The following is a 27,391-nucleotide window of genomic DNA, read 5'->3' as shown; positions in this document are numbered from 1 at the left end:
GAGAGAGGGAGACACAGAATCTGAAACAGGCTCCAGGCTCTGAGCTGTCAGCGCAGAGTCTGATGCAGGGCTCGAACCTGCAAACCAGGAGATCATGACTTGAGCTGAACAGACACTTAACCGACTGAGCCACCCAGGCGCCCCTAGATCTAAATCTAAATGAGATTACAGAACTTGTCCTTATTTCATTTTTATTTCTAACAAGTTATGTCTTTTCTTTTAAAAGCAAATTATAAAAGCTTGCTTTTACACTGGAGGGATGTGAACTCTGATAAGTGCTCTGGCTTTTTGAATTAAAATAGTTTCCATTAAAAATTTTTTAAGGATAATTTTTTCTGATAAAATTTAAAGACTTCAAAATAAAATACATGCTTATAGTTAGTCTGGGATTTACCCTTGCTCAAGCAGAAATATTTAAGGTTTAAAAAAATTTTTTTTAATGTTTATTTTTGAGAGAGACAGAGCATGAGTGGGGTAGGGGGCAGGTGGGAGAGAGGGAGAGAGGGAGAGAGGGGGAGAGAGAGAGAGAGAGAGAGAGAGAGAATTCAAAGCGGGCTCCAGGCTCTGAACTGTTAGCACAGAGCCCGCAGGAACCTAACCCTGAGATCATGACCTGAGCCAAAGTCGGACTCTTAACCAAGACTGAGTCACCCAGGCGCCCCATAAGTTTAATTAAAGTCATATTAAAATGGGAAAGTTCTTCCAAAACTTTTATTTTACATATTGTTTTCCTATGAAAACACAGGACTTTGGGGGAGAAGCGTAAGGAGCTGATATTTGGTGAGAGTCTATAAATGAATATTCATACAGTTATGCCAGAACAGGTCTGCAAGGATGTTAGTAGTTTCTCTCTTCTTTTTGCTTATCTTTATTTTCAAAGTATGATTTTAATTTTTGCTGGGTTGAATGTTCCATTTCCTAAATGTCTCCTAGGGATTGCCTGCACTTGCACCACGCGAAGCGCGCTCACCACGGGGGCAAAGGGCCAGAACATTTCCCCCGGCCTTCTGATGTGTCAGGGCCTCACAAGGCTCAGTCTATGCGAGGGCGAAAATGCCATCATCCGATTAAGTCCAGAAGTTCAAGAACTCTTTGCAGGCGATTCAGTCCCAGTTGAGAGTGGGGTCTTGCGGGAACCTAGGAGTTCAACCCAGCGCGAGGCGCTCGGACGCCAGGACTCCTTGCTCCACCGCCTGCCAGGCGGACCCGGTGGGTGGGGCGGCCCGGCTGGGGCTCGCGGAGCGCGCATGCGCGGCGAGGGGGCGGGGCCGGGGCGGGGCTACGCGCAACCTCCGGAGCAGCAGCAGTGGCGGCGGCGGCGGCAGCGGAGTTCGGGCTGCGTCTGGGGCGGCGGGTTCGCGGCCGACCTGGGCAGGAGAACCAGCACGTAGAGCCGGGCCGCGGCCCGCGACTTGGCGACCAAGCAGCGGCGCTGCTGCTGCAGGGCTTGGGCGCGCGGCCTGGCGGGACTGAGGACGTCGGGGCTGCAGGGCACGGGCGCCGCGGGCCGGGGCGCGCCAGGTAGGTGGGCCAGGCTGGGCTGGGGGCGACGCGGCTGCGGTGAGCTGCCGGGCGCAATGATGCACCCGGCGGGGCGGGGCGCGGCGCGCATCCTGATACCGGGGTGCTGGACTGGGAGGGCGCCCGCGGTTGTCATGGAGATCCTACTGCCTTGTGGTTCACCGGCGGTTGCGTCTTTGGAGAACAATCCAAGCCTGGCCGACCCCTAACTGGGAGACCCGGGCAGTCTCCTGCTGAGGGGAGTGCGGGGCTGGAGCGGGAGATGGGGAGCCGGGATGCAGGACGCGGCGACTCCGAGGCCATGTCTTGGCTCTTGCTTAGATCTAGTGACTTCAGACGCTGAAGGCCTTTCTGTGCATTGGGTGTAAACAGAACCGGGTAAAAATAAGCATCCATCTCAATGTAGGACATCTGGTCTCCCCGTCCTCTCAACTCTTCCCTTTTCTGCCTGCCCATAGTCCCCCGATATTTCTGGCATCTTTGCTTTTTGTATGTTAATTTTTTCTGGCAGTGCTAGTCAGTTAATTGAGGCCTGAGAAATTTGCAGAGATCTGTGACCGTCTCTTGAAAAGCCAGTCATGAACATGTAGGCCATAGAAGATTGAGACACTCAAAATGTCAAAAGTAAATTTATGTCTTTGTGGGCGAAGGGAGCGGGGATGGGTTTGCTTTCCCTCGGTCTTGTCGCCTGCCCTCTGACATTACATAATGTTGTGTTCCTCCTGCCCCGAGTTCATCCATAATAACAGATCATGAAAATATTTCTCTGGCTAAGAAAGAAGTATAGGCAGTTGTAAAGCCCATTTTCTTGTCTTTTGCTTTGCCACTGAATGTGTTTTTGTTGGGAGGCTGCTTAAGAGTAGAATGCCCATAGCACATCTAAACCAAGGGATTTGGGGGTGAGGTGGCCCTTTGAATGTTGCGATGAAATTCTGCCTGATTCATCTTGGTTCACAGTGGATTGTGTGGACTGTGGGCAAGCCAGTGGGATTGGGGCCTGAACAGGCTGACTTGGGTGTGAATCCTGGATCTTTCACTTGCTAACTCTGGTTCTCAATTTTCTCACCTCTAAAAGGTGAGAACAGAACCTGCTTTGCCATTTGTTTTGGAATGGAGATACTGTTGGCATTGGTAAATGCACATAGAATAGCTGTAGGTTGTCCTAGAAGTAAACTGAATTTCTCATTGGTTGAAGACAGGCTTTCTTTAAGAGGAATTTTGTTTTTGGATCTAGGTCCTTTGCTTTGGGGATTTTTGCTAGAATGTTTACTCCTGGAAGATGGAATCCGTTGGTGTCTCTGAAGAAAATGAATGATGGTGCCCACGTGGGAAGGCCAGTGTGATCTGTTGGAGGGCTGCTGTCAGAAGACAGTGATGCTGTCCCAGGGGTGGTTATTGCATGTGAACAGAGATCCACAAGGCCTCATTCCCTGTGGTGTCTTGTAAACACACCTCTGTAACAACAAGCCACAGTTACTGGGAGGATGTGCCCTGAAGATAGGGCTTAAATGAAAGGACGCCCGACAGATGCAGAGGGAAGGGAAGGCTGTATTTATTTCTCCTGGGCTCAGCAGTAGATTTGGCTCTGCTGATTCTAGTGGCTGCTCTACTTCTGTTTTTCATTAAGCTTATGACATCTTAGTGTTTATCTGCTTTAGACTCTGAAGTCAAGGGTAGACATTACATTTTATTCCATTGTTTGGAAAACTGGATATTTTCTTGTATTGCTGTTAAACTGAATATTAGGATTTTTAAAAAAAAGTTGCTTTCAGGAAAGGAGGAATAAAATAATATACACAAGAGCTTTTTGTAAACTGTAAAGCACCACAGAGGTGGGGAAGAGGTCAGAGGTCAGAACTACTGACCCTGCAAGTCCCTTTAGCCAGCGGCCTACCTGGGAACATCCTGCTCAGCCTGCAAACCTGTAAATGCAGCTGAGGATTGGAACGGAAAGGCACATGGGACCAGCTGACCCCTGACCCCGACCTCACAGCATCTCAAGAATCCAGTAAGACAGAGGGATGTGGCGACTTTGGACCAAGGTTGGTCTTAGCTTCTTATGAAAAACTCCTTTATTGATTACGTATTCCACGAAAGTCCTCATAGTATTATCAGCTACTCATGGTATCAGGATGCTTTGACTTTCACGGAGGAGAAAATAGCACAAATCTGCAGGGAAGAAGGCTTGATTATGTGGTTGCTTCTTTTGTAGATTAATGAGCTGGTCTTGAGAGATCCTTCAAAACATATTTTTCTAGTGTCCTGGAACAAAAGCTCTGTGAGGAGAGCATATTCTGGGGAGACCAATATTAACACCAAAGCAGGCCTCCTTTATTTTGTCTGTGCTTTTAAGGAAAATGCCATCATGCATCTAATTCCCAGGAGTTTACCTGTATTTCTATACATATGCACCCCTTGCTCTCTTTAAATTGTTTAAAAAGTATTATTTCAGATTTACTGAGGAGTTGCAAGAATAATCCAAAGAATTCCCAGATAAACTTTACCCACATTCTCCAAATGTTGACATTTACTACATTTGCCTTATTCTTCTCTCATGTTTGTTAGTGTATGATTCCTTTTTTCTGAACTGTTTAATGGTAACCTGCAGACCTGATACTCTTTTACCTCTAAATACTTTATTATGTATATCTTAAAAACAAGGACATTCTCTTACATAACAACAGCACAGTTATTAAACATTAGGAAATTAAACATTGATACAATGCTATTATTTAATATATACGTCTTTTTCAGATCTTGCCAATAGCTCCAATAATGTCCTTTAGAGAAAAAAAAAATCCAAGATTATACATTATGTCAAATTGTGCTCTCTCTTTAGTTTGCTTTCATCCGGAACAGTTACTGAATCTTTCTTTGTAGTCCATGACATTGACATTTTTGAAGACTGCTGCCTATTTTGTGGATAAAGTCTCCCAATTTGGGTTTGCCTGCAGTTTCCTTGTGATTAGATTCGGATTATGCACTTTTGGCAGGACTAGCACAGGGGTGACCCTGCAGTGATCTCAGCGTGTCCTATCAGAAGGAGGCATATGCTGTTGATTAGTCCCATTCACTGGTCAGGTTAACTTTGATCACTTGGTTAACGTGGTGTCTGCCAAGTTCCCTTACAGAAAAGTTACCATTTTCCCATTGTATTTAATATGTAGCTGGTAGTAAGATAACTTGAGACTCTGTGATTATACTGTTACTCCTCATATTCTGACTCACTAGTTTTCGAATCCATTGATGATTCTTACCTGAACCAGTTATTCTGGCTGACAGATGGTGATTTTTCTTTGTCTTCTCTCCTCTTCTTTTTTTTAATGTTTATTTATTTATTTTGAGAGAGAGAGAGAGAGAGAGAGAGAGAATCCCAAGTTCTGAGCTGATTAGCGTGGAGCCCAACTTGAGGCTTGATCTCATGAACCATGAATGGCAATCAAGGGTTGGATGCGTAACCAGTGAGCCACCCAGGTGCCCCAGATGGTGAATTTTCTAATTCCGTATTTCTTTCTATACTTACCAGTTGGAATTATACTGCAAGGAAGAACATTTATTTCTTCCTTGTTTATCCTTTGATTTATACCTCTGCACTCATGAATTCCAGCTTTATGCAATAGATTATAGTCTCTTACGCTCATTATTCATCTTGTTGCTTAAATTATCCCGGACTTGGCTTGTAGGAGCCCCTTATGTCCTTTCGACATACCCTCATCCTTCTTTGAGGACTTCTTTATTCTCTGGTACAAAACCCTCAAGACTCAGCTTATACTTTCCAGCCTTGGAATTAGCCATTTCTCCAAAGAGTCTTGGTATTTAAATGGTATTTATGTATTTATGAATGGTATTTAAAAACCAAGATCTGGATCCTAGGCGTGCTCATTGCTACTGAGGTGTTGCTGCCTCTAGGCCTGTTTAGTGAACGTATTGCTCTCATTTACATATTACACAAAATTTTCTCTGATTTGCGTTTTAAATTTAATGCTATGTCACTGTGTCCTGGAGATCTATATGTACTGACATTAAAATATTTTTTTTGGTCTGTATTCCAGAATATGGGTTTATCACAATTTATTGAACTATCCTTTATCAGTGGACACTTAGGTTATTCCCAATGTCCTGCTCTAAAAGTAGTGGAGAATCTGTGAATCAAATCATTGTTAATACTCGCTAATATTTCCATCTTCTAGCTCCCTAGAAGTAGGATTTCTGGGTCAAAGAGTAATTTTAAATGGAGAGCTTTGCCAAATTGCCCCCACCTCCAGGAGGCTTTCACGTTGTACTCCTTCCATTAGGGTGTGAAACTATTTCTTTTTAACTCTGCCAATACTGAGTATAAATCTTGTCAATTTTTGCCGATCTAATGGGTAAAGAAGGCATTATTACTTTACATTTCTCAAATTACCAAAAATATTGAAAACCTTCTTGTGCTAGCTTATACTTTTGCTTCTATGAATTACCTGTGCATATCGTTTGCCCACTTTTTTCTCATTAGGTTCTTCTTTATATTGCTGAATTGTGGAAGTTACTGTAACTTTAGACTTTATTTTTGGCAGCCTTAGAAGTCTCCTTTAAGGATGATCCATTTTTCATTCGAGAGGACAAGGAAACTACCATTTTCTGAGCCCCCACTACATCCCAGGCTCTGGGCCGAGTATTTATTTATATACATTCCCTGCAAGTCCTGTGGGAAGTTGAGCTGTGGTGTTGAGAAAGCTTAGTGAGGTGTGGTTAACGTATCCACCTAAAAATGGTTGTAAGAGCTTGAACTGGGACTCAAACCCAGGTCTCTCTGGATCTCATGCCATTTCCATTAAAGCATATAGCTTCCTGCACAGGATTTGAAAATAATTGCTGTACTTTATTGTATCAATGTAGGACCGGGAATTCATTACTTGGAGCCTCCAATATCAGTAATTTCTATTTCTAATATTTTGATTTGTAAGTAAGGAGCTTTGAACATATACATCTTTCAAAATCATTTATTTTATTTCTGGAACTATTGTAGACTCTGGAGCCAAAGTCCCTGTGAGCTTCCAATCAGCTCTGTGACTTTGGGCAAATAGCTTAATCTTTCTGTGTCTTGGTTTGCTCATCTGCAAAACTGGGCTGATGATAGTAGCAACCCCAGAGTCTTGTTGGGGGGGGGGGGTAAAGTGAGTTAATGCACATCAAGGGCTTGGAATGGCACCTGTTGCCGGCTGAGCATTCGGCAACATGAACCGTTATGATGAGTTCATGTGTGTAGCAAGTGCAGGCAGTGTGGAACTTGGAATTAGAGCAGCCATTTCTCTGCAGGTTTAACCATCTCTTTCATCATAAGCTGTCTGGGAAATGGGGGATCAGGGCCCCTGGGTGCTGTGTGCTTGTCTTTTCAATATGGTCTCTGCACACACCTTGCTCATACTCAGCCCAGCTGGCCCCTAGCGTTTGCTCACAGCCCTTAACCTGGGGCAGGTGAGACCTTGCAGCCCTTTCAACGTGCAATCTGTTCTTGAGGCTCACCTGGTGAAGTACTCAGAAGCAGCAGTCTCCAGTGGGGGAGGGTCTGTGGTGATAAAAATGTGTCCATTTTCTGGTATGGGGTCAGGAAGACAGAGGGGTGTCTTCTGGGAGGGGACCTCTGGAGGAGAAAAGCATTCAGTTCCTTGCAGCTCCCTTCCTGGGACACCATCAGAACCTTTACTTCAGACATCTAGTAATTCTCCTGGCCTTTATGCAGTGCCCTTCCTGTTGTACCTACCAGGTAGAATTCTGAGGCCGAAATCCCCCGCCTCCCTCCCTGTTCCCCACACCTCCACCATAGCCCTTGTACAGCTGGTATCAGCTGCTGTCTGATAAAATTCATTCACTCCAGAATGTGGAACTCTTTCCTTTGTTTTGTGTTGCTTGAATTTCAAATGGTGCCTTCTCTAACCTGCTAATTAGAATTTTTAAGGAGGATGACCTAGGTGTACAAATTCTGAAGTGTGAAGGAAATACATCTAGGCAGGTGTATATTTCTGGAGTACAGGGTCCTCTTAGGAAACAGGGATGCCCAGCAGTTCATGAGTCTCCCTGGATTGTGGGGTGTGTCATTTGGGGTCTTTGGGCTGACAAGTAAACAGTAAGGTCATTTATTATCTCATAGAATCGGAGTTCTACTCTATCAACAGTTCTGCAGTTTCATCAAGGACCTGGATTCTTCTCTTCTTTGCAGCCATCACTGCTGGTGTCAACCCAGAGTGAGCCTCCTCATGATGATGAGGTTGTCCTTATGGTCAGTGGGACTGCATGTTTCCCCACTCCTGACACAAGCCAGTCTCTAGCCACAGCCACTCTGGTGTGTGGGAGCAGTGAGGACCACGTAGCCTCCCTTGGACTCGGACTAGGAGGCTGCGAGGATGCTGTGTGCTGATTGGCTTAGGAGTGTTCCTCCATGGGTGGGCCCCAGACCAGTGGAATCAGCATCCCTTAAGATATTAGGTGTGAGGCTCAGGCCCCACTCCAACCTACTGAATTAGAAATTCTGGGCTGGGGCCCAGCACTCTGTTGTAGCAGGCCCTCCAGGTGATTGTGATGCAAGTTCCAGTTTGAGAATTGCTCTTAGTGTAATCAAGGCCACTCCCATTCATCAGCTGGAGTTGGGACTGGCTTTTCCTGAATCCAGAGAGGATGGCTCCCAGAATAGGAAGAAGGGAGAAGAGCGCTGGGTGGTCAGCCCACAGCGTAAACTGAGGAACCTGTGGGCACCTTTGTTCTCCATGTCTCCCTCCCCGCCCCCGGCCTGGGCCCCAGTTTACTGGCCCAACTGTTTCCTAGCCCCATGCCTGCAGCCTCTTCAGCTCCTCCGAGAGTGGCCCACATCCTCCCTGCATGGAATCCTCCCTGCAAGGAATCACCATGGTTATACCCCAGCCCCAGCTTCTATCTCTGGTCCAGCAAGGTTGGGAGTCCACTGGACCAGCTGCTGTGGATCTAGACCGGCCCTTATGACTCCCTTTCCAGAGGCATTCTGGAAGTATGTTCTGATGTATAGAGTTTGCTTACCATGCTACTCCTTGCTCAGTTAGAAAAAAATAGAAAGCAGTACAGTTAGTAGGGGCTTGAGAATGCTTAAGGAGTTGGCCTGGGGACAGCCCAAGGGACTACTTTCAATGGCAATTTGTAGTTCTCTCTGGCTTTGCCCAGTGTGACCTGCTTTGTTGTTCCCTTTTGCAAGTACAGCTCCAACTTTATGTTTAGGTGAAGTGAAAGAGCCACCTCCATGGTGTAATCTGTGAGCTCAAAATCTCTCACTGTTCCACATTTTTCCAGAAACTAGTGAGCTGAGGTATTTCTAGATTTTCTTGATTTTCCAAGGTTCCTGTTAATCCAGGCAATCTCATACCTGCTGTACCACATCAGTGCTAATTGCTGAGGAAGGAAGAGCACCTGAGGAGGAGACCGGGTGGGCCAGGGTCCAGAACAGTGTTTTTCAAACAGCAGTGGTTCTGAAATCAGTTTGAGATTGTAACCAGCATTTAAACATATTTTTTTTTTTGAAGGATGCCTGGGTGGCTCAGTGGGTTAAGCATCCAACTTCGGCTCATGGTTCATGAGTTCATGGGTTCGAACCTCATGTCGGACTCTGTGCTGACAGCTCAGAGCCTGGAACCTGCTTTGGATTCTGTATCTCCCTTTCTCTCTGTCCCTCCCCTGCTCACACTCTCTCTGTCTCTTTCTCAAAAATAAATAAACATTAAAAAAATTAAACATTTTTTTTGAAATAAAATAGAAAATATCCAAGTACATTTCTTATAGAAAGGGTTGGCATTTTTTGGTAAAAATGTAGCTATGTGTATGAGGTGTATGTTCGGGTACTGTTTCACTGTGAATACTTCCTACTGTGGGTTTGGCAAAAAGGTGTAAAATATGGAAGTTGAGCACATAGTGGAGGGGGCTACCCTGGCCATGTACAAAAACACATGCACACACATATGGGGTCTTTCCCCAGAGAGAGGGTCTCTGGCCTTCATCAGAACCTCAGAGGTCTGTGACTCACCACAGTTGGAGAACCACGGATCTAAAATAAAAGGGGACTTTTTTTTTTTTTCTTGAGCAGCAGGCAAAAGTTTATTAGAGTATAAGATTAGAAAGTAAGAGTAGTAAGAAAGCTCTCTTCACAGAGAGAGGACATTCGAAAGTGAATGTCCCCCAAAAAGGACTTTTAGTGGTGTGGGCCAGTGGGAGTGGAGCTGGAGCCCAGGGACAGCAAGAAAAAAAGGCGTAGATGTTCTGGTCTTGCTCTGACTTATTATCTGTGGTATTTGATCAATCCTCCTGATGATGTTGAGAGTCCTTAGCATGGCTACTCTGAGGTGAGGAGGCAAGGCAGGGAGTGTGTGGATTTGTCAGAGGTTTAAAATTTAACCATGGACACCTGACTCATCCTTCTCCTAACAGGGTGGATCAGCGTGTCTACCTAAACACACACACACACACACACACACACACACACAGAGAGAGAGAGAGAGAGAGAGAGAGAGAGAGAGAATATGAGATAGGTAAATAGGTTGATATCTGGATCTCCCTTGTTTTGAGGCTGGCCCCATTGGAGCCATCACTGCCTGTGATCCCCCTGCAATCCTTTGTGACTTAATAACAGGAAAACTTCCAAGTCACCTTGGCTGCCTTTGGGATGCATTAATGTAGGTGTTAGTCTGGTTTGTGTTACAAAGCATATGTAATAATCTCTTTGGGGTGCCTGTGTATGTTTTTTGAGGGGGCATAAGTTGGATTATGAGACATGAACCTGAATATGCCTCCACAACCCATGGCGGGTTATGTAGGTTGAGATAAGCAGGAGATTTGTGCATTGCAATGCTCTGGACCAATGCAGGTGGGAAGTTACAGTCTTGCAGGAGACTTGGTATCTTTCCTCTCAGTTTTACAGTCTTGAAAGCCATTTTTCCCATAGTGCCCCTATTTTTTTTAAATGTTTATCTATTTACCTTGAGAGAGAAAGAGAGAGCGCTAGCAGGGAAGAGGCAGAGGGAGAGAGAGAGAATCCCAAGCAGCTCCATGCTGTCAGTGCAGAGCCCAACACAGGGCTCAAACTCACAAACTGAGAGATCATGACTTTAGCCAAAATCAAGAGTCGGATGCTTAACCAACTCAGCCACCCAGGCACCTCCATAGTGCCTCTATTTTAAAAAATGTACTGTGTTCAGTTTTCTCAACATCCTTCAAGTCCTGTCCATGCTTTAAGAAATTTCTCTGTAGGGGCGTGGAGCCTGCTTAAGATTCTCTCTCTCCTTCTCCCTCTGCCCCTCTCCTGTGTGCACGTGCACGTGTGCTCTCTCTCTCTCTCTCAAATGAAAAATAAATGTTAAAAAAAAAAAAGCATTAACAGCCATAAAGAAATGTATTCAGAAGGCTAAAGTACATCCATCTCTGACTCCTGCCCAGGGCACCTCTGAGGGGAAATGTAGAAGAAGGAGGTTCTGAGAGGCAGGGGACTGCCAGTAAAGGTCAGAGAAGGATGTGGGCAGAACAGGGAAGTAGGAGGAGCCTGGGCTCATAATGTTTTGTCAGGTGATCACTGACCCAGCTAAGCCTTCTCTTCTACTGACACTTTTTTTAAGCACATAAAAACTTGTGATTGTGTGAAGTGGATGTTGAGTATTTTCACATTTCTTATTCATTGCTTTGACTGTGTTCTGCATAGACAAATGTTAAAATGATCACATTATGTAATTGGGTAATAATCAAATGGCTGATAAAATGCGGTAATAGAGCCCAATTAAGATGGGACTGTGTGCCAAAAAATGTCAGGGTAACCCAGAATCTTTCTAACATTGTTACTCCTTGGTTTTGAAGAGGACAGAGTGATGGGTGAATGGATTGCCTTAGGGAAATACCGTGCTGGTAGACAGTGCCCACCTCAGGCGGAGGAGAAGCATGCATTTGGATTTTGCCCCTAACCTGCTGGTGACTTGGTGAAATCATGCCTGAATCTGACCTCCTTCCTCATTCATCTGGAGCAGGTGAATCCCTCATTTCTTTCTCCCTTGACCCCCAGTCCAACAATGAAGCAGAGTTGTGATTGTGCCTGAGGGCTGCATAGGTAAAGTTGGCATCGAGGGAGACACACATACATACACAGTATTTAGGGAAGTACTTGTTTAGTCTGTGGCCTTGGAAATCAAGGTCCTGTCTCTACTCTTCTTTCACTTTCTGGCTCCCCTCTGCAGTGATTTATGAGTATCTTTCTAGAGTACATAAACTTAGTGTCAGAGACCCTGGAATACCCTGGATATGTCCATGAAGGTTGAAGCTGTCTGTATATCATGCAGACCAAACTCTTCCTGGTCCAAGTAGAGTGTCTGGTACCTTTCTCTGGCTCTTCTACCCTGCACTCCATCCCCACACCCGCCTTCTGAGGCCCACTGCATATAATCCCCCAGTACAGCTATAGGCTTTATGTTGATGCTCAAATCCTTGTCATTTTCCATGAACTGATGAATGCCACTTTACTCCCTGAAGTTTTCCCCTGATAATGTATGCACAGCTGTTCGGATCTGGATTGTCTCTCTCTGGCAGTTTGATATCCTCCTCTGAATACTTCACCTACCTCTCTGTGACCTCCTTTTACACTATTTTTGACCTATTTTATTTTCTATTATTCATTCCTGACATTTTACAGAAAGGGTGCATGGATTTAAAGTTATCAGTTAAAGCATAAACTGATTAAAAAGAATTAAAGACAGCTTCAAATGGATACAACCGTATGAGTGCCGTCCCTTCAAGAAGAGCCCTGAACTTATTTCAGGGATGCTGGTGTTACCAGAAGCTGTCACGTTCTTCATCTGTGTGTCTTTCTCCTTGAAACACTGCAGAACTCATGAGAAGAGGAACCTGACTTTCTTGATAATGCAAATAGTCTTGCAAATAGTGGGTGACGTACCAGTGATTGCCCAAGATACATATTTTCTGATTATCATTGTAGGCGCCTTCAAACTACATGATCTTTCGAATAACCTTCCTACAGGGAGAAAGATGTTTGCATTTTGAGTCAACTTGATTATTTAATCATTCCTTAATTAGTCAGATATCTTTACCAAGCTAGGTATTAGCCTCATTGGCCAAAAGGAATAGAAAAGCCAGCAGACAGGTTGTGAAGCAGTGAGAAGTCTTTGCAGCTTGTGGACTGGCTCAAAGAGAAAGGATGCTTCTGTGACGGCAGTGCCACTCTTGCACTGAAGGGGCTTCAGGCCCCCCTGTCTGGCGTTCGTGTCTGTCCTCATTACAGCAGCCAGCACAGCCTCAGCCCCATCTCTAGCAGAGAAGGTTCTAAACTGTCATGGAACAGATTCGTTCCAAACAGGATTAGATGAGATATGAAGTCCCAGGGCAGTAATCTCTGTGTCATTCCTTTTCGAGCAGGGCATCGCGGGGTCTCACCAGTATTACATACGCTCAGGCTGGCATGTTTGTAAACTGTTAAGGATCGCACCCGTATTTATCATGGCCACTAGCAGCCTGTGGCTTAGACTCTGAACCTCATTTAATGGGCTCACTGAAATGAAAAAACAAAAAAACAAAAAAACAAAACGGGCTATTTTTGCCTCATAACCTAGATTCGTCTGCACTAAATATGCAAGCCAAGCTATTAAATGTTTGGGGCAGTCAACAGGAATTCGGCATATTAAGGCTTTTTGAATTTACTACTCAGACAGGCCTAGAAATAAGATAGGTTGCCTTTTTTAGATTATAAATGTTGATTATATTGGGGAGAAGCTATTTTATAAAATAACTCTACAACAAAATGAATTTTAATATGCTTGTAGGGTCTTGTGAGCATGCACTCACTTGAGCCTAGGGCCTAGGGTAAATTTGAGAATGCTTTATTTAAGGCATTAAAGAAGGAGAAGGGGACTGTTCATGAACTTAAATCTAAAATATTTTCTAAATCTAAAATAAAATCTAAAATTCTCTGTCAGCATCCCAGTACGGTGACCTTTGCCACCATTGGATATAAGTGGGGAATGGTAAAATTGTGAGGATTAATATTTGGCTGCATATAACAGGAAAACATCTGAAGGAAAAGAGGCCTAGTCAGAGAAGGCATGTCTTTCTTGTTGTCAGACCTTGTGCTGTACCTGCCTGTGGTGAGGCCCAGTGCCTCCTGTCTGGGTTGGCAGCTAGAGGTGTGGTCAGCTCATGGGCCTTCCAGACACCAGGCTGGAGGAAGGCACACTTCCCAAGAACTCCTCATCAAATTTCTCCTTACGTCTTGTTGGCAAGAACCGAACTCCTGGCCATACCTAGCTGCAAGGGAGGCGGACAGCCCTGGGCCAACTAAACGTCAGGATCCTAGGGCTTCTGTGGAGGAAGCAAAGAACAGACATTGGAGGCAACTGTGTCTCTCCTGCAAGTTGTCTTTTTTGGAAGGTGAGTTTTTAATGCTTGTTGGAAAAATGTTGGCAAAACTTTGGGAAAACTTCTCTGGGGAGGCTGTAGGCATGGAGAGCTAACTAAAAAGTTGAGAACTTGAGACCTTTCTTGCTTCCACACTTCTTTCATACGACAGCCTGAAAGAGGTCACTTGATCCCTTTGTTCCTTCATTTCCTCATTTAGAAAACAGAAATGGCCAAGTTCTGAGCTAAATTCTCAGGGCCAGTGCCAAGGCTTACAGACCAGAGCTGCTTCCCACCAGTAGTCCCTCTGGTGCCTCTGGACCTGTGGGTGTGTCTGGAGGGAGGGGCTGCTTGGGTGGGGGGATTTCAGGAAGAATGTGAGATCCAGGCAAGGGCCTGTGGATGAGATGCCCTGGGGCCCAGGAAGTGGAAGACAAGCTTGTCCCCACTGTAGTCTCCAGGGCTGACTTATCCTTCCCCACCCTGAACCCACCACAGGCAGGTCCCCTCCCTAAGTATGGGGAGGGCCAGCCTCATTAGTGGAATTGAGGGTGGCACCTGGGTCTGTGCTTCTCTCCTGCCTCTTTCCCTCCTTGCCTTGCTTTCCTTCCAGAAGGGAGATCCCAAGTGTCTGCTCTGTCAGATGAAAGGGATCAAATAACCAGTTTATTCTAGGTGTCAGCGAAATTTAATGTGTTCTTTCTGAGGCACTTGGATTTTAAGAAGGATATATGTGCTAGCAGTCCCTAAACTCAGAAGAGAGCCTCTCCAATGGTCAGATGTCAGGCCAAGGAACAGGCATGGATAGAAGTTGGGGCCCTCCTTGTGCCTGCCAGTCACTGGGTACAAGCATTTGTCTGCTGCACACCTGGGTAATGCTGGCCAGCCCAGCTGTTCCTGTCCTCTTCCCTCTACCCCAACCCAGCACATGTGAATGACACACACACCTCTCTCACCTCTTGTGTGTGCTCACACATGGCATTCACACATGTACTTACAGCTGTCATTTGCACATGTGCATACACACCTTTTGTGTTCACACACACACACACACACACACACACATCCTAAAAAGGCAGTAGCTGCTGAGGAGCTATGCTTTGCTTTCTGTCTGATTGGAATCCCTGGGAGTTAGGGGTATAGACGTGCATGTATGTTCAAGAATCTTTATAAACACTCTTTGAATTCATGCCTCTGAAATACGGAAGTTTCTTTTTGTGTTTCCAAAACTAATGATGAAAATTTGCTAATCTGTAGTAATGTTTCCTAGCCTTAGAAAACTTTTTTAGGGGTGCCTGGGTGGCTCAGTTGGTTAAGCTTCTGATTCTTGATTTTGGCTCAGGTCATGATCTCATTGTTCATGGGTTTGAGCCCCACGTTGGGCTCTGTGTTGACAGTATAGAGCCTGCATGGAATTCTCTGTCTCTGTCACTCCCCTGCTTACTCTCTATCTTTCTCAAAATAAATAAAAATAAACTTAAAAAAATTTTTTTAACTTCACATTTTTAAAAAGGCAAGGATTATCAAATGGCCCTTTCTCACTTTCTCTACCCTATGAGTGGCTTTTGTAGGCAATGGATGAACATAGCATCTTTCCTTGTATCCCAGCAGTAATCATCACTTCCTGGTGATTATCTTCAGATTGTTTTGCTATCCACTTTTTTTCTCAGTATAAACATAGGTTGTTTTGTTTTGTTTTTTCATCTTTGAGAGTGAGATATTTTACTTAAGGGAGGTATCTGTCAAACTTCATAAAACTACTTTTCTTCCGCCTTCATGGGTGTGCTGGTCCATGTGTTATGTGGACCTTGCCTTCCCATTCCACAGGTGCCAAGGGTGGGTGTCTGGCCCCAGTGAACTAGATGCTGTACTTTTTCAGAAGAAACAAAAACCGTTGGGACACCCTAAGTGTGCAATGTAAATGAAGAAAGTGAGGCCCTGGCCAGGAGGGAAGTGGTTCTGATTTCCATGTTTCGTCTCCCACTCTTAAAGGGGAAAGCACTTTCAAGGGAGTATGATAGGGGAGAGAAGTGCAGAGAAGGCAGAAGTTCTTGAACGCATTGCTGACTATAGAATGTTGCTGTCATGTGGCCCCTGGCCCGGTAACCCTTGCCAGGGGCGTAGCAGGCATTTGGGCAGCATCTGAGTTCAAGATGGTGACCACCACAGGCCTAGAGACACCTGAAGTGGAGCATCCATGGGGCACAGAATAAAGTCCCAGGTCGGGGCACCTGGGTGGCTCAGTTTGTTGAGCATCTGACCCTTGATATCAGCCCAGGTCATGATCCCAGCATTGTGGGATTGAGCCCTGTGTTGGGCTCTGTGCTGAGTGTGGAGCCTGCTTCAGATTCTCTCTCTCTCTCTCTCTCTCTCTCTCTCTCTCTGTCATTCCCCCCCCCCCCCAAAAAAAAAGAATAAAAGTCCTAGGTCAGGATCATGTGATGCTCAAGCAGAGCTTTGTCCAGTGGGAGTGACACTCACTGTGAAACAGTGTGGATGGGGCAGATCTGAACTGTCCCAGGGGAAGGAGTGACACTGATTGAGTAGACCTGGGTCTAGTGCTCACTCCCGATGCTGGGAACTTGGCAGTCTGATTGCCTGGCCTGGGTCTGTTGATCGCCTGCGCCCCCAATTTGAGTGGCCTGAGAGAGGGTGGGTACACACTTCTGCTAACGGAGTGTAATTAGGGAGTGAGTGTTGGGCTGCCAAAAGGAAAACAGCATCAGAGTAAGCTAACCTAGTCCAGGCACCCTGAAGGCCTGGCTCCCCTGAACCCCCTGTTTGGGAGCCCCCTTACCCTCTCCTTCTTGGTGTATAGCTCCTTGACAGTAACTCCGTAGGGGTCTAGAGGAATCACTTAAAATGTTCAATTCTTCTTTGCTGTGTTTTATTGAGAGGGAGGGTGTTGTGTCCCACAGTGGTACTGACATTTGTGAAGATTGTTCTCTGGGGACGTTCCCAGTGAACATAACAGATCTGGAGTGTCATAGGACATAAATGTCCTTCAGGGAAGGAACAGCAGCTCTGTTTTCTTTGTATCTCCAGAGTATCCCACAGTGCCTGGTACAGTATAGGTGTATAATTAGTGTTTGTCGAGTGAATGAATGAACAAAGCTGCCATTTCATTGTGGAAAGTGCAAGAAAAGGCTCAGCCTGTCCTGGGAAGACAGCCCATTTCCCGGAGGTCAAGTTGGGGTTTGGTCTAACTCAGGAGAGGGAAGTGAGACTGGGGCTTGTGGCACACCTGGTGTTGCAGTCAGTCTTTGGGTGAAGCCAAACCTGGCAGCTTGTGTCCCTGTACCTGATATGTCCTCCCTGTGAAGTGGCATTCGTGTCCTTAGCACACAAGCCCTGTCAGCCAGCTGGCTGTGACCTAGCAGCTGCTTCTGTTCCTCTGGGAAGAAAGTACCACACCTTAGGGCTCAGTCATCTTGGATTATTTTCTTTCTAAATTTTATCAACTTTCTCACATCTGCACAGGGTCGCAAGTGTGGTATCATAGGTGCTAAAAGAGAAGCCCAGTAGGGTGGGGTTCACAGGAAGGGTGGCCTCCTCCTTTTCTGGGCCTTGGGGACATCACAGGGCTTCACGTAGAGTTATGTGTCAAGGGTGGGGGTGATAGCTCGAGCTGGGAGTTTCAAGAGAGAAGTGTGGGGAGGACAGGGATAACGCATCAGGAAGGAGTTTCAGGAGAGGCAGGGTCAGATCACCGAGGGGCTCACGGTCCATCATCAGGTCCTTTTCAAGTTTGGGACTTCATCCCACACAGGAGGTTTCTCAGACTTTTTAAAAAGCTTTTTATTGTTTTGCTTATATCATTGTTTTAAATGAAAAAAGCAATTCCAAAGTCTTTTTAGGGGTTTGAGGAGGTCCTTTCTTAGATGGTAATTGTTCTTGTAACCATACCTGTGTTCTAACCAGGTTTGTGGGCCAAGATGGGCTCCCTCATTTCCATTCAGTGGTGTGGGCACCGCAGTTCACTGAATCCTGATGCAGGGTCCCCAGAGCCCATAGTGGTGGCGATGAAGCCATGTCTGTGACATGATGGAAATGAAACCAGGACTGGGGAAGGATATTCTAAACCACCTGTAAAAATTGAGCTGGCTGTGAGGAAAAGAAAGTATTGGGGTGTGAAGAACCCCAGAAATCTGGGTTTCTAGAAACAAATATTAATTGTCTCAGGGTCCTCTCCCTGCACATTGAAACAGCTGAGCGGGCAGCTTCAGTTGGCCCTACCTCCTCCATAGTCATGCTCTTGCTATGACCTTGTGGGGTCTCTACACTGGGCAGGGAGGGGGGTGCAGTATAGACATAAAACATAGTCAAGCCTGATGGCCAGTGGCTGGGGGAGGGGATGAGGTAGTGAGAGATTATGGGGACAGGACTTGGCTTGTAGTTGTGTTAGGACATGCTCCTGCTCTAAGATTTTGTGACTTGGGGACTGGGAGCATAAACTTCACTGTGCCATATAGTGGGGTGATGTGGTCAGGGAGAAAAATGTGGCAGAAGGGCAAGGCTGGAGAATAAGGAAGTGAAGGGCAGAGAGCAAGGGACGAGGCGATGGAAATTGTTGCCAGCAGCAGGTGCAGCCTTGTCGATTTCCTCACCTGCTGGGGTGACACTGACCCAGAGAAGCACCCCTTTGAATTCCCACCCTCTTATTAGTGACTATACATTAATATCACGTGGTGGGAGTCCTCAAAACCTGCTTGTACTTAGCTTGATTTGCCACATTTGATAACATTTTATGTTCTGTTTTAAATAGGCATACATTTTCATGATTCAAAAATTAGAAGGTACAGCAGGGTATATGGTAAAGTCAGCCTCCTGCCGCAGCCACCTAGATCCCCTCCTGGAGACACCAATGCCATGTGCTTTTCTTGTGTTCTTCCCAAGATATTCTGTGTATATGCCAGCAGATGTGTGTGTGTACACATTAAAATGTTTTTATGCCCACAGTGTCACATTCCATGTCCACTGCACCCCTCACCATCTCCCGTTACTATTTCTGGGTAGTCGTTGCATAGAGTTTCTCTTTGTTTTGCCCAGCTACACAGCATCCCCCTGCCAGGCTGTGCTGTAGATTCTTTGACTAGTGCATTCTCTATCTCTTTTTTTTAATTAAAAAAATTAATTTATTTATTTTGAGAGAGAAAGAGAGAGAGAGTGCACATGCATGGGAGGGGCAGAGAGAGAGGAGAGAGAGAGAGAATCCCAAGCAGGCTCTGTGCTGTCAGCATGGAGCCCAACGTGGGGCTTGATCCCACAACCCTGAAATCATGACCTGAGCTGAAATCAAGAGTCAGACACCTCACTGACTCAGCCATCCAGGCGCCCCTGACTAGTGCTCTCTTGAGCTTGGTAGGCTCTTCCTGGTCTGTGCCGGGCACTAATGTGTTAGCTCTTTGAAAGAGCACCCCCCACCCTTGCCCTAAGGTGTGGATAGAGTATCCCCCTATCTGGAAGGAAAGTGTGGGATTGGGTGATATTTGGAAGTTCCCATTTACTGCTATTCTCATCTGGACTATAACTTTCTTTGGGGAGTAGAGGGCAGCTAATGGTTAGATACTATTATTTGTAAGATACGCTTCTTTAGAATATTACCTTTCGTTACACATAGGCCTTTTAAACCCACCCATAGCATCCTGAATGAGGCTTGTCAAGGCCACATTTGACCCGAGCTTCAAGAGCAGTGGTTCCGAGGGACTTTGCAGGGCCCACTGCACGTTTGAGCTACTACAGGTGCTGCAGATGGTTCTGGAGGGATGTCTCTGACAGCCAGGACCAGGAATGCATAGTGCTTGTGGCATCGTGTTTGTGACATGATGATATCTAGCTGAGGCTGCTTCTTCCCGCCCAGTGAATCAGTTGCTCCTACCACTGTGCCATGTGTCTGAGAGGGAAGGGAACAGCCTGGACATTGTAAATATGTCAATATGTCTTGGAGTCATGTTGGATGGTCCCTGTCAGCTTCCAGATCTGCAAGACAGTCCTGGTAGTTTACCACAGTGGAGCCGGTGTGCAGTCATCTCACATGGCAGCATTGTAGAGGCAGCGGACATCTTTGAGGGCCCCACCTTCAGGCCTGGGGGAGGGGCAGTGGCGGGCTCTTGCCACATGTGGGGACGCTCCAGAGAGCAGGACTTGATGGTAGCCCACCCCCAGAGGGTTCACAGCTGCAAGGCTGCTTATCAGCCCCTGTGCAGGTGTCAGCAGGACACATTCAAGCCATGAAGCCTCTGTGGGAGGGAGCCAAGGGCTGGCAGATGTTAGACGTTAGCCCCTGGGGTCTGTTGTGTGCAGTGCCAGTGGCCAAGGGGCGCTGAGATGGCTCTTTCTGCCCCATTAGTGGCTGTCAGCTAGCTCAGGGCACCAGTCTGCTGGATAAACCCAGCTGTTGCAGAAGGTCAGAGAAGAATGGGAGCAAAGAAGGCAGTTCAGGGGGCCCGCCGATGACTGCTTTCAGGAAGTGAACAGGCTTATTCATGTTCATATTTTCTCTAAAATACTCTTGAGGTTTTGAGGCTCCACCCTGAGCCCTGTGTGGCCGAGGGCTGCTTGTCCTGGTGGAAGGGATGGTCTTCAAATCTTGTGCTAGCCTAAGTCTGGATGGCGGGGTCCTGGGGCAGCTCAGTCCTGCCTCTGAAACTGAATGGAGGCAGAGGGGAGGCAGAATTGCTGTCAGGGTCATGGGGCCTCCTGCACACAGAGCCCAGGAGGAGGTCGCTAACAGTGGAGGAAGTGGAATTATTGCACATGGTGCATTTCGACATTGGGACTCAACCCTCAAGAAGGAAAACCAAGTGTGGGGGTGCATGGCGCCCGGGCTGAAGAAATGAAAAGTGGGCAGAAGGCTGAACGTTAACTGCCTTGTCTTTTGCTCACCCACTTGGCCCTTCTCTTGGGCTGGCCCTGGCAAGGCAGAGTTATCTCACCCCACACCAGCTTCAAGGCCTGTGGCTGGGAGAAGTTCTCTTGCTGTGTTTATTCAAGGTAAGGGTTCTCTCATAACAGCTTGTGATGCCTGAGGCCAGGAGGGTCTAGTCCATGAGACATCAGGAAAGCTTTCCCTGTGAATACCTGAGTTAATTGTACTGGATGTTACAACGTGTAACATGCCTGTGGCAATATTGTACTTGTATGGGATGAGCTAAGAGAGTCCTTGAATAGCTTTGGAAACTCCCTTTTGGGATGTAGTTGAGAGAAGCAATAAATATGAGAGTATTTTTTAAATGTAAGCAAGCTAGGGGTGTCTGGGTGGCTCAGTTGGTTAAACTTCCAACTCTTTTTTTTTTTTAATTTTTTAAAATTTTTGAGAGAGAGGGACTGAGCACGAGTGAGGGAGGGGCAGAGAGTGAGGGAGACACAGAATCTGAAGCAGGTTCCAGGCTCTGAGCTGTCCTCACAGAGCCCGACATGGGGCTCGAACTCACGAACTGCAAGACCATGACCTGAGCTGAAGTCAGACGCTCAACCCGCTGTGCCACCCAGGTGCCCCAAGCATCCAGCTCTTGATTTCGGCTCAGCTCATGGTCTCACAGTTGGTGGGATCAAGCCCTGCGTTGGGCTCTGTGCTGACAGTGTGGAGTCTGCTTGAATTCTCTCTCTGTCCCTTTCTCCCTCTTTCCTCTCCCCCACTCATTCTCTCTCTCTCTCTCTCTCTCTCTCTCTCTCTCTCAAAATAAATAATCATTAAAAAAATGTAAGCAAGATAATCACAGCATAAGGCAGTAGTTCTTCAGTACCACTAGCTGGTGGTCTAGGGAGGGTGGCAACGATTGTCCTTCACCGATGGACATTTCTTCAGTTCCTGCTGTGCCAGGCACCTTGCTGATTGCTTCACATGCCCGCATTTAGTGTCCTTGTATTAGTTTCCTAGGACTTCTGTATCAAAGTCTTACAGATTTGGTGGCTTAAACCAACAGAAATGTATTCTCTCACAGTTCTGGAGGCTGGAAGTCTAAAATAAGTATCACAGGCTCCAAATCGAGGGTTCAGCAGTGCCATGCTCTCCTTGGTAGCATTAGTGGGGAGCCTTGTCCATCTTCGGGTGGCTGCTGGCATTCCTTGGCTCATGGTCCCTCCCCGCCTCCCCTACCTCCCCGCCTCCATCTTCAGTGCCGGCTGTGTAGCATCTTCTCTGTGACTTCTTCCTTCTGTTTCTATCATGTGCCCTTCATCTGTCTGAAATCTCTCTTAGTCTCCTCCTTGTAAGGGCACTTATGATTGGAATTAGGGCCCACCCGTGTCATGTAATCTGTCTACCTCAGGGTCCTCAATTTAATCACATCTGCAAAGTCTTTGCCATATAAATAGCATTCGCAGGTTCCAGGGATTAGAGCATGGACATTCTCTTTACTTGCCCTGCCACATCCCACAGCAGCCTTTGGAGGACACTCAGTGGTTGTAATGAGGAAGCCAAGGCTTGGAGAGGCTGAGCAGCTCTTGGGTGGCCACGGTTCTTTCTTCTCTCTGATGCCACATTTTGTAATGTTGCTGGACATTCACTGATGAACAGATAAGCCCCTGTCATTTTCCCATGATGTTACATTGGTTTGGAAAAAATACGAGCTTCGGGGTCAGGTGTCATCGCTGCACCTTGCTAGGGACATGTTTGTTAAATGAATGAATTTGTTTCACTGTGGCCAGATGGCTTTGGGCAGCCTCGTTTTCCTCATCCGTACGTTGATGATAGAACAACCTGGTGTAAATAAGATGGTATCACATGGGTGAAATGGTCCAGCATGGGCATGTGTGCTGTGTCCTTAGTCAGTGTGAGTTCCTGGACCCAGCCAGGGAGAAGTCACATGGAGGCCAGGTGATGTCTAGGATGGATTTGGTTAATCTCTGAAAGAAATAGTGCATTGGGAGGTGTGCAGATAGCCAACTCACTGATAGGACAAACATCTCTCGAATACCTCCTTGTGCCGGTCAGTCTGATAGGTGGAAGGAAAAGAACAGCAAATAGAACATACTCTTCCTGCCTTGGGGTTGGGGGCCAGGGAGCCAGAGGACAGATATTTGAACAGTCTTTCCACGATTGTGGACTGAGGAAAGTTGTCTTTGATGTGTGTGTGAACAGATATATGCATTACATATTTATTTGTATTTATATATTATAAATAACATGAAAATTGACAATAGCCCATGTTCCTGAGTCTGGTTCATATCTTCAGCTTCCTTCTTCTCTCACCACCTACCTCAGTGGCTATTTGGAGGTCCCTGATAGTTGACTGGGCCCCGTTAATCTCCTTCCCCAGAGAGTGGAGCCTTCTTCCTACCTCCTCTCCACGCTGAGCCCCTGCTCAGGTGGGTGGGGCCTGCGGTCTCTCCCAGGCTACCCTGGCCTTTGGGCCTCTGACCTCCCTCTGATCATCTGGCCTCACACCCAGGCCAGCTCTGCCCACCTTGCTCAGTCTGCTCTCTGTCCCCCACAAGTCTTGCTCCGACATCTCCCCAGATAGGAAGGCACCTGTCTTGTTGTATTTCTTAAGCTAACCTTGCACTCACTGTATAACAGGGCCTGACGGCTCTGTGGGGTGACCTGCATTCCCTGTCACAAATTATGAGCTACTAAAGGAGCCTTGCTGAATGCTGGTTGCTGTGCTCTATCCATGTGCACACCACTCGTCTTACAGATGAGAGAATTGGGGTGCAGAAAAGTTCAGTCACCTAGTTGGTCAGTGGCAGGGCAGGAGTCATGGGTCTTTCTGTCCATGTAGCTCCTTACTTACAGCTAAGCCAGGTAGGCCCTGCCCAGTGATAGACCAGCCACCAAATGCATAGCAGTGGCAGGTGCCACAGGTGACAGTGTCTGTCTGCGTGCTTTTTGATGGGGACCCACAGTTTCATTTCCAGCTCTCTTTTATTTTTTTTAATGTTTTTTTTAATTTTTAGAGAGCAAAAGAGCAAGAGAACATGCACACAAGCAGAGGGGTGGGGGAGAGGAAGAGAAAGAGACCCTAAGGAGGTTCTGCTCAGCGCTGAGCCTGATGCTAGGCTCAATCCCACGACCCTGGGATCATGACCTGAGCCAAAAATCAAAAGTCGGACACTTAACTGACTGAGCCACCCAGGCGCCCTCCATCTCTCATTTAAATGCTTGTCTCCTGCTATGTTCTGGCAGTCACTGAATGAGCATGCCAGACTTTTGGACTCTTGAGTCTCTTCGAGTAGAGCAGGGGAGACAGAGTTGCTGAGTTTTCCCCTTGGATGGCTGGAGCCCATGCAGTACACGCCTCTCCTTCCCCCTTGTCTGTTTACCCGTCACCACTCTGTTATCTTGATCTGTCCATCTGTTTACCTCCTTTCTCTGTCTGTGTTAACAGTTTAGACTGAGAACTCTCTGGCAGTGTTAGCGGCCACCCCCCTCCCCCCAATTTGGTACAGGTACAATGGAGACTCAGATTCATCGTGTCCTCCACCCTCGGAAGTAAGCAGAAAGTCTCTTCTTAACCTCTGTGGTTTAGCATCTGAGTGATGGAAAGCTTCTTTTCCTTAAGTAACAGATGTTTTGCATATACCTGGCACACATCCACTCACATTTGATTTTCTTGTATGTGCACATGTGAACACACTCTTGATTTTCTTGTATTCTAATAATATTTTCCTTATTTATTTTTTCAACGTTTTTTATTTATTTTTGGGACAGAGAGAGACAGAGCATGAATGGGGGAGGGGCAGAGAGAGAGGGAGACACAGAATCGGAAACAGGCTCCAGGCTCCGAGCCATCAGCCCAGAGCCTGACGCGGGGCTCGAACTCACGGACCGCGAGATCGTGACCTGGCTGAAGTCAGACGCTTAACCGACTGCGCCACCCAGGCGCCCCAATATTTTCCTTATTTAAAAGAGCAAAAGAACAAATGAGTTAAATAGGTATTTGCCTATTGGCTTGGAAGCTTAAATACCATCTTAATGGTAATTTTATGTGAAAAATATTCTCTGGGTTCCAGATAACTTATAAATGGACTTTTGGAATGCAGCCTGTTGATTGAACTGCCCAGAAGTTCAACCTCTCCTTTGTGGAATTCCAGAACTGAGTTTTAAAATATTTATCAATTATAGTGCTTTGTTTACTTTCCACTGCAATGAGACCATGAACTAATTTAGCATGTGATAGCCATAAATAAGTGGAATAATAGTAAAATATTGAGGTTTTACAGTAAGGGGTAAGACACCCCAATTTTTTACTTTTATTTTTTTAAATTTACTTCCAAATTAGCATATGTTGCAACAATGATTTCAGGAGTAGATTCCTTAATGCCCCTTACCCATTTAGCCCATCCCCCCTCCCACTACCCCTCCAGTAACCCTTTGTTCTCCATATTTAAGAGTCTCTTATGTTTTATCCCTCTCCCTGTTTTTATATTATTTTTGCTTTCCTTACCTTATGCTCATCTGTTTTGTCTCTTAAAGTCCTCATATGAGAGACACCCCAATTTTGATGTCTCAGTAAAGAGAACAGAAAATCTAAAGGTGCCATCAGGGAGGTGTAATAAAGGAATGGAGGGGAATAAAACCCAAACCAGAGTCAGTACTGTGTGGGGTGAGACTGGTGGGTCACGTTTTTGGTCCTGAGACCTGCGGCATTTCTTTTTTGATAGTCTCAATCCTGAACCCAGTGAGGCTTCAGTTTGTGAAGGATGAACAATACAGTCTTAAATGGTGAAGGGTTAAAGTCTATTACCCTTCATGGTTCACAAGGGGACTGTAAATCCTTCTGAGACCAGACACAGGGCTCACGGCTGGACATTGAGGGCAAGAGGGATCTCGGGTCACCAAAGACCCCTGTTACTGGGAACTCCCAGCCTTGGGGATTGGGTGGATGCCTCTGGAGATCGTGGCTGAGATGGCAGAGGAGGAGCCAGCCCTGCCGAACACCTGTGGGCAACCTGGGGGAATGAGGTGCTGGGGGTTAGGGAGGGATGGAGACACTGCAACTTTCTCCACCATGGCTACACATTACACTCAGCTGGGGCTTTTGACAAACACGGAAGCCTGCTTTCCACCCCCTGCCCCCCACTCAGGGCCAGTAAAATAATGTGGGAGTAGGGCCAGCACTGGCATGTGTTACCTTTCCATTAGGTAATTCTGAAGTGCAGTTGGGGTGGAGTGGGTGGGCCCTGGGGGCTCAGAACTTGGGCTTCTACCCTGGGGCCAGCCTGTTTTGAATCCCCATGGCGTCCAGTCTTTTAAGTGCTGAGCCTCAGTGCTCCCATGTCTCGGGCTGGAAGGTGAAATGAGGCCATGTGCGCAGGGCTCTAAATTCACAACCACAGAGCGTGGGTGGGACCACTTGGCATCCAGAGCATATTTCGCCACAATCCTAGACCAGGGGTTGGCCTGCTTTTTCTGGAAAGGACCAGATAATATTTTAGGCTTTGTGGACCATACAGGCTCTGTCACAGCACCAGCCAGCTCTGTTGTTGTAGTGTGACAGGTGCCACAGACAGGGGCAACAAATGCATGCAGCTGTGTTCCACTAAAACTGTCTAAAAACAAATGGTGGGCAGGATGTGGCTGACTCCTATCCTAGACGGTCCTTTTTATACCTTCTCCTCAAACTTCTAATACCTCTGGTCTCCACCTCACCCGACCCTGCTCATCGCTGCTGGCCTCTCTTCCACCAGCCTGGATTGTACTTCCGTAGACCAGCCACCAACATCAGTGCTGCTCCCATGGTCTGGGGCCAGCCTCTCATACACCACTCCCTGACCCCCAGTGGTGGCCGGTCTCCAGCCTTCATCACTCCCTCCCGCATCTTTGGAACATTCTCCCCACAGCTCCCGGGACCCCTCACTTTGGATTGCCCTCCTGTTTCACTCAGTCTCCTGGGCTGGTTTCTCCTCTACTCCCCAATACCTCCAGGGCCCAGTCCTAGGACCTGTCTTCTGCTCCGTTCTTTGGTGGGGTCATCCACTCTGGTGTCTCACTTAACTTCCTACAGGCTGACAGTCCCTCAATATACTACTTCAGTTCAGGTGTCTCCCCTGGACTCCAGGCTCTTGTATCCACTGCCCTCCTGACAGTAAACATCTCACCCATGACATCCCAAACCAGACTCATTGTCATACTCACCTGCTCTTCCTCACCTCTATGAATGACCACATGCTCCTTCTGTTGCTATAGTGGTCAGCGAAGCCTTGGAAGTGTCCTTGACAGCCCTTGACTTTCTGCATCATCTGGCAGGAAGTTCTGCTGGCTCCATCTTCAGAATACATACATATCTCCTTTCCTCATGCCCTCACCTTTGCCTTGGTTACTGCATGGGCTATAGGGCATCTGCTCTCCTTCCTGCTGCCCTTGCACCTGCTCAGGCTCTTTCTAGCAGAGCAGCCAGAGGACTTTTCAGAGCAAGATCAGATGAGCTTGCTCGTCTGCTCAGAACCGTCCAGAGGCTTCTCACGGAGGTGAGCAGTGGTCAGGAGGCAGGAGAGCGGAACCTAGACCAGATGCCATACAGCACATGCAGTAACCAAGGCAAAGGTG

General features: G+C 46.8%; 1 protein-coding gene across 8 annotated transcripts in view; it reads left to right on the top strand.

Annotated features, from left to right (window-relative positions):
- The first annotated feature begins 1,277 nt into the window (after window positions 1-1,277).
- The window catches only part of INPP4A (inositol polyphosphate-4-phosphatase type I A), a 135,137-nt gene continuing 109,023 nt past the window's right edge, over window positions 1,278-27,391 (top strand). For 7 of the 8 annotated variants that reach the window (XM_049651382.1, XM_049651385.1, XM_049651383.1 and 4 more), the window contains exon 1: window positions 1,278-1,521. The gene's annotated coding sequence lies outside the window, so the exon portion shown is untranslated. Of the gene's footprint in view, window positions 1,522-13,479; window positions 20,896-27,391 lie in introns of those variants that run through there. The other variant, XM_049651384.1, reaches the window with a different exon arrangement.

This window comes from Panthera uncia (assembly GCF_023721935.1).
Source record: "Panthera uncia isolate 11264 chromosome A3 unlocalized genomic scaffold, Puncia_PCG_1.0 HiC_scaffold_11, whole genome shotgun sequence".
Taxonomy (NCBI): domain Eukaryota; kingdom Metazoa; phylum Chordata; class Mammalia; order Carnivora; family Felidae; genus Panthera; species Panthera uncia.
This window is presented reverse-complemented; position numbering and strand designations above follow the sequence as displayed.